This window comes from Manacus candei, unplaced genomic scaffold, assembly GCF_025592945.1.
Source record: "Manacus candei isolate 608988 ecotype Guabito, Panama unplaced genomic scaffold, ASM2559294v1 h1tg000050l, whole genome shotgun sequence".
NCBI lineage: Eukaryota > Metazoa > Chordata > Aves > Passeriformes > Pipridae > Manacus > Manacus candei.
In genome coordinates this window covers 3,593,961-3,607,268 of record NW_026138098.1, presented here as the reverse complement: position 1 = coordinate 3,607,268, position 13,308 = coordinate 3,593,961, and the positions used below count along the sequence as shown (strand labels likewise).

Below are 13,308 nucleotides of genomic sequence, written 5' to 3'. Positions count from 1 at the left end.
AACAGATAACACAGAATTTATGTGGGGACATACTTCATAAGTAGCTCAGTCACCACAAAATATTATTAATTTTAAATGTTATTGCAATGGGTTATTATGCAGTGTATATTATAGTTACAGTTCTGGTTTTGAGACAGGTGTTTAGCCTGATATTGGAATACAGCTACTTCTGCCTACACATGGCTCTGCACAACCTTTCCCTGTGGACTTTAGGGAAAATCAGAATTAGTGGCATTAATATATGTGGGGGGTTCCCAGCCCCCCATGGCCATGTGGTGAAGCCCCAGGGAGCAGAGGGCTGTACACAATAACAGACAAATAGAAGAGGAAAGAGATAAAAAAAAAGAGGAAAAAGCATATCAGAGCACGAGGGAAACAATGGAAACCTGGTGTTTAGCAGCACAACCCCTGAACTGCCACCATTAATCACAGTTGAACCAGCCAGGAATAGTGAAGTGGTCTGAAATAACCGAGAGTGACTCGGCAGCAGCACATCTGCCCCCAGGCACGTGCCGAGGTCCTGGTGGGAGCCTGACCCGGTGATGGACAGACAGCACTCCCTGGAAACCATCCAAGCAGATAGGGATTCACACTCCTGCAGCTATTCTCACATGGAGATGGCTCAGAAGCTGCTCTCTGGGCTGATTCGCTGCCTGTCCGGGCTATACAGTAACATTTTTCTGGGCATCTTCTAAAAATCTCATTTACAGTTTAAATTAATCCATCATCCCTGGGCTTGTCACAGGACACATGCTGGGGGGATCTGGGGACTCAGACATGTCTGGACAGGAGGAATTGCTTTTAGAATTGGTATCAGTACAATCAAAAAGAAAGAAATCCCCTGGGACAGCGTTTACTGGTACAGAGAGGGACACTCACACCCTCCTAGTATTTTAGGATCGTTATTTGTATTGAGCTCATTTGCATGTTACACTTCAAGGTTGGCTTGGCTCTTGCTGCTGTTTATTTGGTATTATGATCTGCATTTATTTTGAGATGAAACAGGAGCAATTTGAGCTAATCTGTTCCGACTGCTATCATGCAAATAGAAGTGTTAATCATTAACTACCCAGAGCCAGGCAGAAAGAAGAGTTAATTAATTGTAGGCACACACATGCATCACCCTGGTATTAAGAAAAAGCTGCCTGATGACATCATCCTCCAAGAATGTCAACAGACATTTTTAAGAGTTTCTGCTTCTTTTGTCCAAGGTATTCAGCTCCCCTGAGCTTCTGGAAAGGGAGTTAAATAACCAATTATAACAATTTTTACCATTCAGATCATGAGCCTATTCTTCAGAATTAGCCTGAATTAATGATAAATGTGGAAAAAGGAGAAGTTACACATCATTACCAGCTGCATGTTCTTCTGGACAAAACCACATCCCTGACCTCATTTTTAAACCCTCATTAGCAGCGTTTGCAAAGGAGGTCAGCCTGCTCTGCACCCCCCGGCAGAGCTCTCCCTGAATGCCTCTTCCTGATGCTGAGCAATCCATCTGACATCCCAAATGACAGTGATTCATGGCCAGCACCACCAGCACACAGCCGACTAGGAGAAGCCCACAAGTGTGGTCCTCTTGAGATATGAACCCTAAATTAAGGAACTGTGAAGCTTTCAGAAAAGTAACTAATCCTATACCTTTCTTTAAAAATGTAGGCATAAAACATGCCATATGCAGAAAGTTATATTTTGAGTATAACTCAAAAAGTTGCATGCCAAATTTCTCCATTAGGGAAAAATTTTTGCCTCATTTGTTTGGAAAATTACATTTTTATGTGAATCAACTATTAATATAACTGGCATCTTACCTGTTCTTTTTTTTTTCCTTCAGTGGCAAAGGAAAGCTGTGATTATGCTTTATCACCACTTTACTCAGGAAATTTGCAGAGATGAGACCTCAAAAGCTGTATTAGCAGGAGGGAGGCTCTTATAACCCCTTTTATAAACAAGGTGCCTGTAAAACTGGTGGGTAGTTTACAAGTTGTAGGTTCTCCAAGAATTTAGAAAACGGAGTGAAAGCAGATTACACTATTGGAACAGATGCCAAGATTTTTCCTGCCTTCTCCTTGTCAGGATGGTGGAGCACCATTCACAAGCAACTTATTAATTATTATTCCTAATATAAATCAGAAAAAAACCACAAAACCCAAACACAGTTATCTGGTAATATTGAATCTGTGTTCAATATGCAAATGCACATGAAAGTACAAGTGATTAATGCTGATAGCTCTTACCAGCTGCATAAAAATGCACTTTTTCCAAGGAGAATAAATGTAGAAAGTGAGTTGCAGAAAGTTTAAATGACATGACCAGGTTCCCATAGCAAGTCAGTGCCAGAGTTCAAAGCAACACTCAGCTCTGCTATTCCTCAGCTTTCTGTGCTTGTGCTTGGACCATGTGTTGTTGCTTGTGCAAAGAAGGGAAAATATGCAAGGAGCCCTTCTGTGCCTGGGGAAAATGGAAGAATGTATGGAAAAAGAAAAGTTTTCTTCTCTCTTTTTTCCGAAATCTGATTTTTAAGGAGTGCAGCTTATCTGTTAACAAAGATGAACATGCATTTCTGGTTCTTCAGAATTAATAGCTTTTGATAGTTTATTTATAGAAGCACAATTACTGTCCACTCTGCAGAGACCACGAGCACAACTGTGCCTTTTAAACCTTTCTTTGTAGTAACAGACATTTATTTTCTGACAAGGAAATGAAAGAGACTGGCAGAGCAAGCATAAATGTCTGTCTGCAAAGGCAATGTTGTCCCAATAGATTTCTGTTTGGGCTAATAATAAAACCCTCTGGTTTTATTCTATTTTATTAAAAAAACAGCTATTGAGAACACCAACACTGTAATAAACGGAGTAAGGAGCCACGTGAAATGATGGTACAGGCATGAAGGGACCAAGCTACAAAATAACTGGGTTTTCTGCAAGGGAACTGAGATAGAAATCCAGGGGATCATTAATTGATGTGGCCTGAAGAAAGTCTTTTGGGGCTGCTGGAGCCTGGAGCTGGCTGCTCGCCTTGGCACCGCAGGGCAGGGCTGCACGGTCGGCCACGGGCTCCCGGTACCGCTGACACGCACAGGCAGGGCTCTGTAAACACCATCTCATTAGGGCTCCTGGAAAAGAAAATTGCTGTAAATTGGAGCTGGGAGGGGTGTTTGCAACCAGCAGACCTCACATTCCCGGCAGGTCACGGGAGGGATGGGGTTGGGGTTTGCATCTGAACCCTGGCACACGGTTGCCCTCTCTGCGCTCGCTGTGGCAGGTGAGTGCTGGCAGTGCTGTTCCTGCAGCACTGAGTGTGCAATATTAAAAGGCAGGAGTGGGTATTTAAATTCTAGAGAGTTTAAATCCATGATAACAAACACCCACTTCCAATAATCTCAGAAATTGCAAGGATTTTTTTTTTTCCCAGATTAATGTTTATCTGTGGAATTTGGCTGTCTGTCTGGAATTTACTGTGTCTTGCTTTGCCTTTCTCACCCCTACTGGCTTGTTTTAAGCTTCTGGTGTTTTCCAGAGTATTTTAAACATTGCCTTTTAAGTATTTTTCTCTTTTGTGAGACTCCTAGACAAGTAGACAGGAGGAATTTACACATGATTGGGCGAAATAACGAGAAACAAATATTTTCCATTGCAATTACAAGATTGGTCTCCTTCTATAAATTATTTATGGAAAAATGCACTTAATAGCATTACCAAGATTTTCCAAGATAAAGGAAGATGAAGCTAAAGCTGCTGCACTGAAATCCATTAGTCTGGTATGTGTGATGGATCACAGTCAGAAGAGAACCATGTAGAAAATAGCTGTAAGTGATCCTCCAACTGACCTGAACTTTTGGAGCTAATTTTCCACTACCAAGGTGTAGATACTTCTGGTACAGCAGAAGAAAGCTTTCTAGGGCACATCACATCCTTCTTCCCCACTGTGCTGGCCCTCAGGTTGCTTGGGTACAGTTCTCCATGCAGCCCTGGAGGCAGCAGATATTTGTGGATGTGGGGAAGCTCATGACATGTAACATTCCACACAGGAAAGTATAATGCTGGAAAAACCCTTAGTTTGTCTGAGTGGATTAGTGAGTGTCTGAATAACTGACACTGCCCTGCAGTGAATTGCTGAGATATGTGAGGGGGTGTACAGGGAGGTGACCACTGATGAGCCTCGTGTCTGCTTCAACAAATTCTCCTCCTCATGGCTCAGAGCCCTTTGCCCGTGTTCACAGAAGGTGTTCACAGAATGCCAAGCAGCTCAGACCGGGAAGAACATTCCCACCCTGCTCACAGGGTACTCACCCAGGTCTCGGAGCAAAGCCTCTGCTGAATCAAGAACCAAAATAATTACAATTCTGGAATTAAAGCGAGATGTGGCCGACAGCTCTGCTCATTGTAAAAATCCAGGGGAGATGATCTGCTGCCGAGGACTGGATTCATATTAATTCATGAGACCAATCACAATGTACCCTCACAGTTGTTAAAAAGCCCAGAAATTCTTAGCTGCAACCTGAATTCCACATCTGGCCAGTCCATTGGTAGGGCAGGTATTGCGAGGGAGGTTTCCTGCTTCCTTTGTACTTAAGGTGAATATATGTGATTTTAATCAAACATGCCTACAAAGCTTCAGTCTGTCTGGTGATGTGCTGCCTACATGTCTGGGAGCTCACTCAGGAAGAGCTTTCAGCAGTCTGCCCTCCTGCCCTGCCTGTCAGCCTTGTGAGGGATGTGGGAATCACACACCAGGGATGGTGGTGCAGTACTTAAAGAGGCTTATAAAAAAGACAAAAAGTGACTTTTTACAAGGACAGATAATCATAGGACAAAGGGGAACAGTTTTAAACTAAGATAGGAGAGGTTTAGATTAGATTTTAGGAAGAAATCCTTTGTTCAGGGGGTGATGGCACAGGTTGCCCAGAGAAGCTGTGACTACCTCATCCCTGGAAGTGTTCAAGGCCAGGTTGGATGGGATTTGGAGCAGCCTGGTATAGTGGGAGGTGTCCCTGCCCATGGCAGGGGGTGGAATGAGATGAACTTTAAGGTTCCTTCCAAACCAAGCCTTTCTATGATTCTTCTCTAATGACTTCTATCGATATCTCTCTAGGTTTCTCTAATGAGCAGCCTATGGCTGATCATCACACTGAGGTCAGTTTTTCTTCATATCTCCTGCTCCCCTGTCCTAACTGAGTACATTTGGCTCTTTCCCACACCCCCAAATTGCCCTTTTTGCAAGAGAATTCCTGTGCTTTGGTTGGTCTGAAGCTATGTGTATGTTGAGAAATCAGCAAGCAAAACAGAACAGAAAATCATTAAATTCACCAGCGCAGTTTTCCATCCCTGGGGTTACTAACTTGGCTATGTTTTTACTATTCAGCCAATTTTCATACCATACAAAGGGAATTTATTTGCCATCTTGATTTTTCCATTCAGTTCAAATGAAATCCATCAGGAATTCCAGCATCACTGGTGACGAGGGCACTGCAGACAGACAGACATCTGGGAAAATGAGCGGACACACAGCTTGGTGACAGGGCAACACAATGGGACAGGCATTTCCAAAGAACCTACAAAGTAAATTGTCTTCCATGGGACTTGAGGGACTAAGGGTGGAAAAATGATGCTTCTGTAACAGTTTGAATTTGTTAGAGATGATCCAGATGAAGGGTGTGACATTTTTGATGAAACTGATGTTCAAATGACTTTACTATTTATAAAAAATTGTGACCTCATATGACTGTAACCTCATTTAAAATACATGTAAAGTACCCTTAAAACCTAAAGCTGTCACTGAATATTAAATAATCAAAATATGTGAGTACATGATGGGGTTCTCTGAAGACAGAGGAGCTGCTTTTTCATTTTTCCTTATTTGCTGGCAAAGAGGCCTAGGGTAATATTCCCTGCAAATGATCTGGAGCCTCTTGTGAGTTTCTGCCTGAAGTGAATAAAATACAGATGATGAATGCATTTGAAAATGGGTGTTTATATTCAGAAAACACATCCTATTTAATGTAGCTTCAAACCACCTGTGAAACGAGATGGGAAAGATAATTATGGTACAGTGTTGGCCTGCATAAATATCAGGTCGACCTCAAGGCTCATGTCTGCAGATGTCCCATTCCCCAGGTTTCCAGCCTTGCAGGAGGTCTGCTGATCTCATTCCAAAACCACTGCAAATCTTCTGAAGCCTTCCATGAAATGGAGCCCCGAGCCTGTGGTCGCTGAGAAATAGAGAGGGGAGATAAAGCAGAACACAGTCACGAGTGTGGAGGCAGATCCTGGGAGAAATATTTGTACTGAAGCCTGGGAAAGTGACCCTGAAGGATCAGGGAGCCTCCTTGACTTTACAATGTCTCATCATCTGGAGAAGCACCTTGACCCTTGCTCAGCTGGCCCTGGACTCAGCCTCTCCCCTGACACGCTATGATCAAAGTCATGCAAGATTAAGAAGAGGAGGGCCCATCCCAAGGCAAATGTGTGGGGACCACAGGAAGGACAGAAAGAGAAGGTCATAAGCAATAGCAGCATCCTTAAAAATGCCAGGAAAACTTTGAAACTGCTTCATGCCAGTTTTTTTTATCAATCCTGTGACGGCAATAAAAAAGAAATAAGAAACTCCCTTGTCTGGGTGCTGTTCAAAGGAGGCAGCAGCTCTTCTTCCTGTTAGTCACAAGTGATTTCCTTTCAAAAATATTATCACTACTGTCATTGTCATTATTTCTGAGATAAACCACTTAAGTCCTGACAGATGCCTCTGGAAATTACTCCCTACTCTGCTGACAAGCTGAGATGTTTCACTTGGACCATGTTTACCATAACCAGTAGGAGGCAAACAAACCCATATCTGAGCTGCACTGTGGGGTGTATTTGGCTAAATTTCACTCTTTTCAAAAACAAATTCAATAACCCAAGTGATAATGATACTCTTGAGGGTCTAACTCTGTTGGAGTCAATAATACGTCTAACAGTGTTGATCTCATTAATGGGTGGGATATACAACCACACCATGAGAAACACACTTTGTCTTAGAGATCTTGTAGTTTAAACACACAAAGGAGGTTAAAAAGGGGGATGCTAATACCCCAAAGATCCCTTTCTACCTAAGCTATTCTATGATTTTTGGAAACTGAATACTTAAGATAGAATTTAAAATGCGAGGTAGTCTTTAGTATCCTGCTTTTTTTGGCAGAATTAGTGCCAAGTCCTATGTGGAAAAATATATTAGTACCTTTCAAACAGTGGAACTTTATAATTTATGTTAGGCCACCTCTCAGTAAGCATCTGCATAGCCTTAAAGCTTCACTGTGCCTTTAAATCCTATCACTTCATCTCAGATAGCTGTGTCCAACATGCTGGCACAAGGCCTTTTTTAATGGCTATAAGTCAAGTTCAAACAAGTTTATTACACAGCTGTGAAATTATATTGGCATATCTGGTAGTGTAAGTCTGACGTGAATCTTTGATGCCTTTTGTGTGACAAGTGAAAATTCATTTCATTGCTTTCCTCTCCCTTTAATTCTTGCATTTTCACTGTTTTCATAAATGAATGCACTGTGAAGTGTACTTCCAGCATATTGACAAAAATATGTGATTATGAAGATAAACAAAATCAGATCTCACCACCTTCAAACATTCACTAAAAACTGCACTAAATTAAATTGAATCTGTTTGGATTTGGACTTAAGTTATGCAGAGACATTGTTATCATATGAAAATATCACATTAAGTATTTATTCACCCAAACGAATCCCAGCCACGAATACTGCTTGTATCTGAAAGGAATAATTCCTTCTTGTTCTCCATTTAAAACACAATCCTTAAATATAGAAATTTTAGAGACTACTCTTTGATGACATTGCCTTTACCAGCTCTATCACATTTAACATGACAAAGATTGCTACATTTATGTACCATATTCTGTCCCCAATGGAGTTTCATTCATGACTTCTCAGGTTGTGAATATTGAAGAAATCCCAGGAAAAAATGACCTTTAAGTTGGTTTCAGACAAACCCCAAGCTGCATTTCCCTGTTGCTGCCTGGGATGTGTTAAACATGCTGCTCACACTCTGCATGGCACATGTACAGCAATTTTAGGCCAGGAAATACCAGACTGAAATGTTGGCAGGTAGGTGATGTCCATGGGAATTTGCTGGAAGTGGCTGTTTTCATACAAGAAAACCAAAAAAAGATCATTCCAGACACTCGTCACCCGCAGTCCTGGCTGAGTGCACAGCAGGGGCATTTCATCCCATTTTCTCCAACTGTTCCACATAACTGCTGTCCTCCAGTCATCCCTCTTGTCTTAATGCTGTCTCAGTTTTACAGTTAAAATGCACATTAAATTTGCCCATTTTTAAACGATGCAAAGAAATCTGAACCATTGACTAATGCAGACCTACAGTCCTTCCAACGCTGGTGAAGCACCACAACTAAATAGTATTAAACAAAATAATATTACTTCTCTTTTTGTACTGCTAGTATTACAGAATTTTTAATCACAAGGAAGCCTCTCAAGTCCCTTTCCTAGTGATAATCCTGCTGGCTGTGGTCCAGCAGTGGCTGCCAAATGCCAGGGCAATGTGTTGTCAACACAAAATCTACAGTCATTCTGGGACATGAAGAAATGTAGTTCCCATCATAAAAAAAAACAAAACCCAAAAAACCAACCTATTACATTCTTTGCAAAAATGTCAGAAACGCTTTTAGACTTTGTTTATGTCACAAGTTAACTTTGTCTTTCTTGAAATGCTGTTTCTTCTCATGTGTTCATCACAGAAGGAAAAAGTAAAGAAAACTCTGGTAAGTATACGTAGAGAAATGGACTGATGCAGATGGATCTGGTCTAAATATCCCCAAATAATAATGATTCTGGGTGAAGTCTCTGCTTGACATCCAGAGCATTTCTGTCATGAACTGATCCATCACTCTGAGGTGCTCAAAACACGAAAATCCCACAATTCCCCTTCTGGCTAAGAAAAGGGTTCATACAGTGAAAGTGTTATCATAGCACAGGGAAGTATAGGAGAACAAGGAACTTTTGTTTCCATGGCAATCCGAGCTCCTTCTTCAGACACAAGCACAAAGGCAATATGCTGAATGATTATCTGAAGGTCATGTTGTTCTTAGGAGAAAAGTTAGGGAGAATGCACTGGGCTAATTTCCCCAGTTGGGATACACACTGCATTTCTAAGCAGTTAAAGTAAACAACTGATGAAGGAAATAATTGCCTTCATTAATGTCATCAGTTTATTTTAAAGTCTGTTTGCCCAAAGGAAACAGCAGACTGTTCATGAGGATAATTCACATTTTGTATCATTATTGCATATGCTCAGAGACAAATATTAAGATTCCATGTATATCTGGCATTCCTCACCTGGTAAAATATATTCCCTTTAAATTCAATGTATCTTAAAACCTACTAAAACATCTCCATGTGAGAGCTTGTTTACGTTTCCATTTTTGTGGTATGAACCACTCTGTCAAGGATCTGCCTAATCAACAAGTGTAAATGGGCTTTCAAATGCCAGGATACCCCGGGCATACATGGGAGGGATAAACAGGTAAGCAGAACCTTGGCACCTGTCTCTGTTACATATGTAAGAAATGGGCATCAAAGGGACATATAAATGTTCAATTCAGTTTACTTTGTATTTCCCAGTGTCAGTTTTGGGTTTCCATTTCCTCTGAGCAGGTTTGACCTTGTTGACAGCAAGAGTAAAACGCTTTCCGTGGAAAAGAAAATGACTCTAAAAAGTGTAATTCTATTTTCTTGCTCTGTTCTGTGCTTCCTGATTTAGTACAGATCTGAAGTACAAAGGAACAGAAACTTCACTGGTCTTCAGAAGGAAAGTTATTTTTAGAGTCATTTTGTTGCCAAAGCATATAGAAACCTTATGTGCTACCTCAGAAAGTTGCTGTGGAATGGCAAGGGAACAGAGATGCCTATTTATTTGTCTCTGCTTTCCAATCACAGAGCTTTACTCTGACAAAAAAAAAAAAGATGCACATGTTCCAAAGAAGAGTTGCAGGAGTCCCAAAGTTGCTTGAAGTTGAATTAAATGTAAATGTGTGATCCTTGTCTGTGTCGTATAAATACAAATCAAGGTCTTGAACAAGGACTGTGCTTAGACATACAACTCTAACTCTCTTAAGTGAAAATGCAGTCCTGAATCTGAACTTAACAGAATCATTTAGTTGGAAAAGATTTCTAAGACCATCGAGCCCAAGCATTAACCCAGCACTGCCAAGCCCATCACTAAACCATGTCCCCAAGTGCCAGATCGACAGGTTTTTTAAATCCCTCCAAGGCTGGTGACACCACCACTGCCCTGGGCAGCCTGTCCCAATGCTTGACCACCCTTTCCATGAAGAAATTTCCCCTAACACCCAATCTAAATCTCTCCCAGGAGGGAGGTTGCAAGGGGCAAAGAAGAGCTGGGAGTGCCTCTTTTTTCTGGGGTGTTGTAAAATTGGCTCAAAATATGTGGCTTGAGAAATGTTACCCCAGCTGAGGGGGTAAACCATCATCTTTCATACAAATCCTTCTTGGGAACAGAGGGGGAAAACGCTGCTTGTTTGCAGATTACAGCATGTTGTGTTTCACTTCAGCAGGACAAAGATTTAAAGCAAAGTGTAGAATGACTTATACACTATCACTGGCATCAGTTCAGGAGTGGAGGATGAGGCTGGTTCCAGTTGCTGTAAAAAAATATGAGTTTGCTTTATCTCCTTCCACATCAACTGCAAGTTTTTACAAGCTGTTGTGATACTTCACAGGCAAAAGGAACAGCCCCCAGGCCCAAAACATCTGAGCCTTCAGTGAACTTAATACTCCTGTGCCACTCCAAAAAGAGAAAACACCTCCTTTCCTCTAAGTTGTATCCTTCTAGGATGCTGACAGATTAAAAAAAAAGAAAATAAAAACATCTCACTGTCAAATAAAAAAATTCTGCCTAGAGACAGACTTTGCTGGCTGTATTCATGGACACCCCAAAAATAGAGGTGGGGCTGGAAGGGGCAGCAGTGCATCCATATGTGCATCCACATCCACAGAAAGTATTAAAATTCAAGTGAAACAAATACAGGGGACCTGGTGATTGACAGAGTTTTATACCCAGGAATAGATATTGATAGGTGTGTTTGGATGAACAAATCTTCCCTAAGGTAAGTACAGAGAGACAAGGGGGAGTTATTTGCAGTGACTGCCAGAGGTGGAGGAGTGGGTGTGGCACTGCCTGATGTTCTGCAAAGTTCTTGCCTGTGGAAGTGGAGTCATGCAGGAAAACCTGCCTGTCCTTGAGTGCCTTGCAGTGTCCTGGTGGGCACATCCCCACAGCTCACAGAAAATGGCTCTCCAAGCCACATCTACGGGTCTTTTACATTCCCCCGGGAATGGCGACTCCACCACTGCTCTGGGCAGCTGTGCCCGTGCTGGAAAACCCTTTTGGGGAAGAAATGTTTCCTAATCTCCAGCCTAAACTCCCCTGGCACAACTTGAGGCTGTTTCCTCTCATCCTGTCACTTGTTCCCTGGGAGAAGAGCCCGACCCCCATCAGGCTCCAGCCTCCTGCCAGGAAGTTGTAGACAATGGTAAGATTGTGATGTGTGATGTGGGTGACACTTGGGTGGGTATTTTTGTCACTTAAATGTATCTTTTTTTATATGTATTGCTTAAGTTCAGGTCTTCCCTTGGCAGGAGAAGATTTTTGCTGCTATACTCTATGCAGCTATAGTCATACATCTCTCTCTCTATACAGCTACTCTGCATTCTCACCTGGTAAAGGGAGACATCATGTTATAGTATATAAGATTAATTTTAATTAAAGCCTACACGGTTGTCTCTTTGTAGAACAGGTATCATATAGAAGAGAAAACACATGATCTTTATATACACACCTTGTAGAAATGTACACATGTAAAATTGTGAAATGCATATAATGTAAAACATCCCCAAATTTCAATCCTCAGGTCTTTAATTAATGTACACTTGACTTTATATTTTACAAAAATATCACTTGTTATGCTTGGAAATTTTCTGTGTGTTCTTCTATGATCACTGCAATGAGTTAAATAGTGATTTTGCAGCTAAAGCGCCTTTAGTTACCAAAAAACCAAGTCCTTAATGATGTAATGAAAAAATTTATTTATCTACTTCTTCTCTAGGTATGTGAACGTTCATATTATTTGCACAAGAGTGACTGTGCTGCAAATGGCAACAAAATTATACATATATTCTGTAGCTTATGCTCTGCCCTCAGAAGTCAGGACCAAGGGGAGAAAGGACTGGATACTTTGGAAAGGGAAAACAAGAACAACTGTGAAATCACTAAAAGAGGATATTCAGCCTGCCCCTGAGCACAGGGAACAAGCAGCCTGCTTCTCACACAGCATATCCAGTAGGACTCAGTTCCTATTTTATTCTAGTTTTAGAATATAAAAATTCCTAAATTAAAAAAAATATATAATTTTGATTTAAATTTTTAAAAAGCAAAATTAAGGATAGAAATAGAATTACATTTTTCTAAAAGGAAGGACAACGGACACAGCATAATGACTAAGTTCCTTTTGGAGTTGCAACTAAGAAAGCAAGGATGATAATTGTATATATGGGCAGGATCACCCACAGTCTGGAAACCAAATATACCAAAAGATACAGGTACTGAGATATAAAATGTTGTTTATTATGGTACTAAAATTATGAGAAACACACAAAAAATGTGAGCACAAAGGAAGACTAAAGACTGGGCAACAGATGCAATACTTTCTCCCAACTGACTGGACCATGGCAAGAAATACAATATACATGATGAAAATATAAGCTGGTATTTTCAACACAGGAGTAGGAATTCATATTTCATGCAAACCAACTGTTGCACATTTCCTTCAGCACTGAAGGTTATTTTAGAGGTATGAAAAAGATGAAAGATAAGATTTTACTCTCAGACAAATTGATTTCATTAATGACACTGGGTTGCGTGTGTGTAGCACAAAACATCCTGGGCTGTTGGGAAGATGTTTCAGAGAGAACAAATATCAGGACCATTCCAAAAAGAATGAGAAAAAGGGCCACTGATGAACAGTGTTCTTTCTGGTTTTTATTTGGACTGACTCCAGAGATTTGCAATATACCCCAGGAGAAGTCTCTTATAACTTGACACATGATACTTGTCAAGTTATATTAGTTATGGATAATTTACTGTAAGTTATTATGAAATAAGCTACTACAAACTATAAGCTTATATAAAACTGTGTTATTTAAACTATATTATTTAAACCATGAGTTGTTATAAAATAACACAGCTATACATAAACTTAAAC

The 13,308-nt window shown here is 40.8% G+C and overlaps 1 long non-coding RNA gene across 1 annotated transcript in view; it reads right to left on the bottom strand.

Moving 5' to 3' along the window:
- The window catches only part of LOC127477212 (uncharacterized), a 629,249-nt gene that overhangs the window by 576,633 nt on the left and 39,308 nt on the right, over positions 1 to 13,308 (bottom strand). The window lies entirely within an intron of this gene.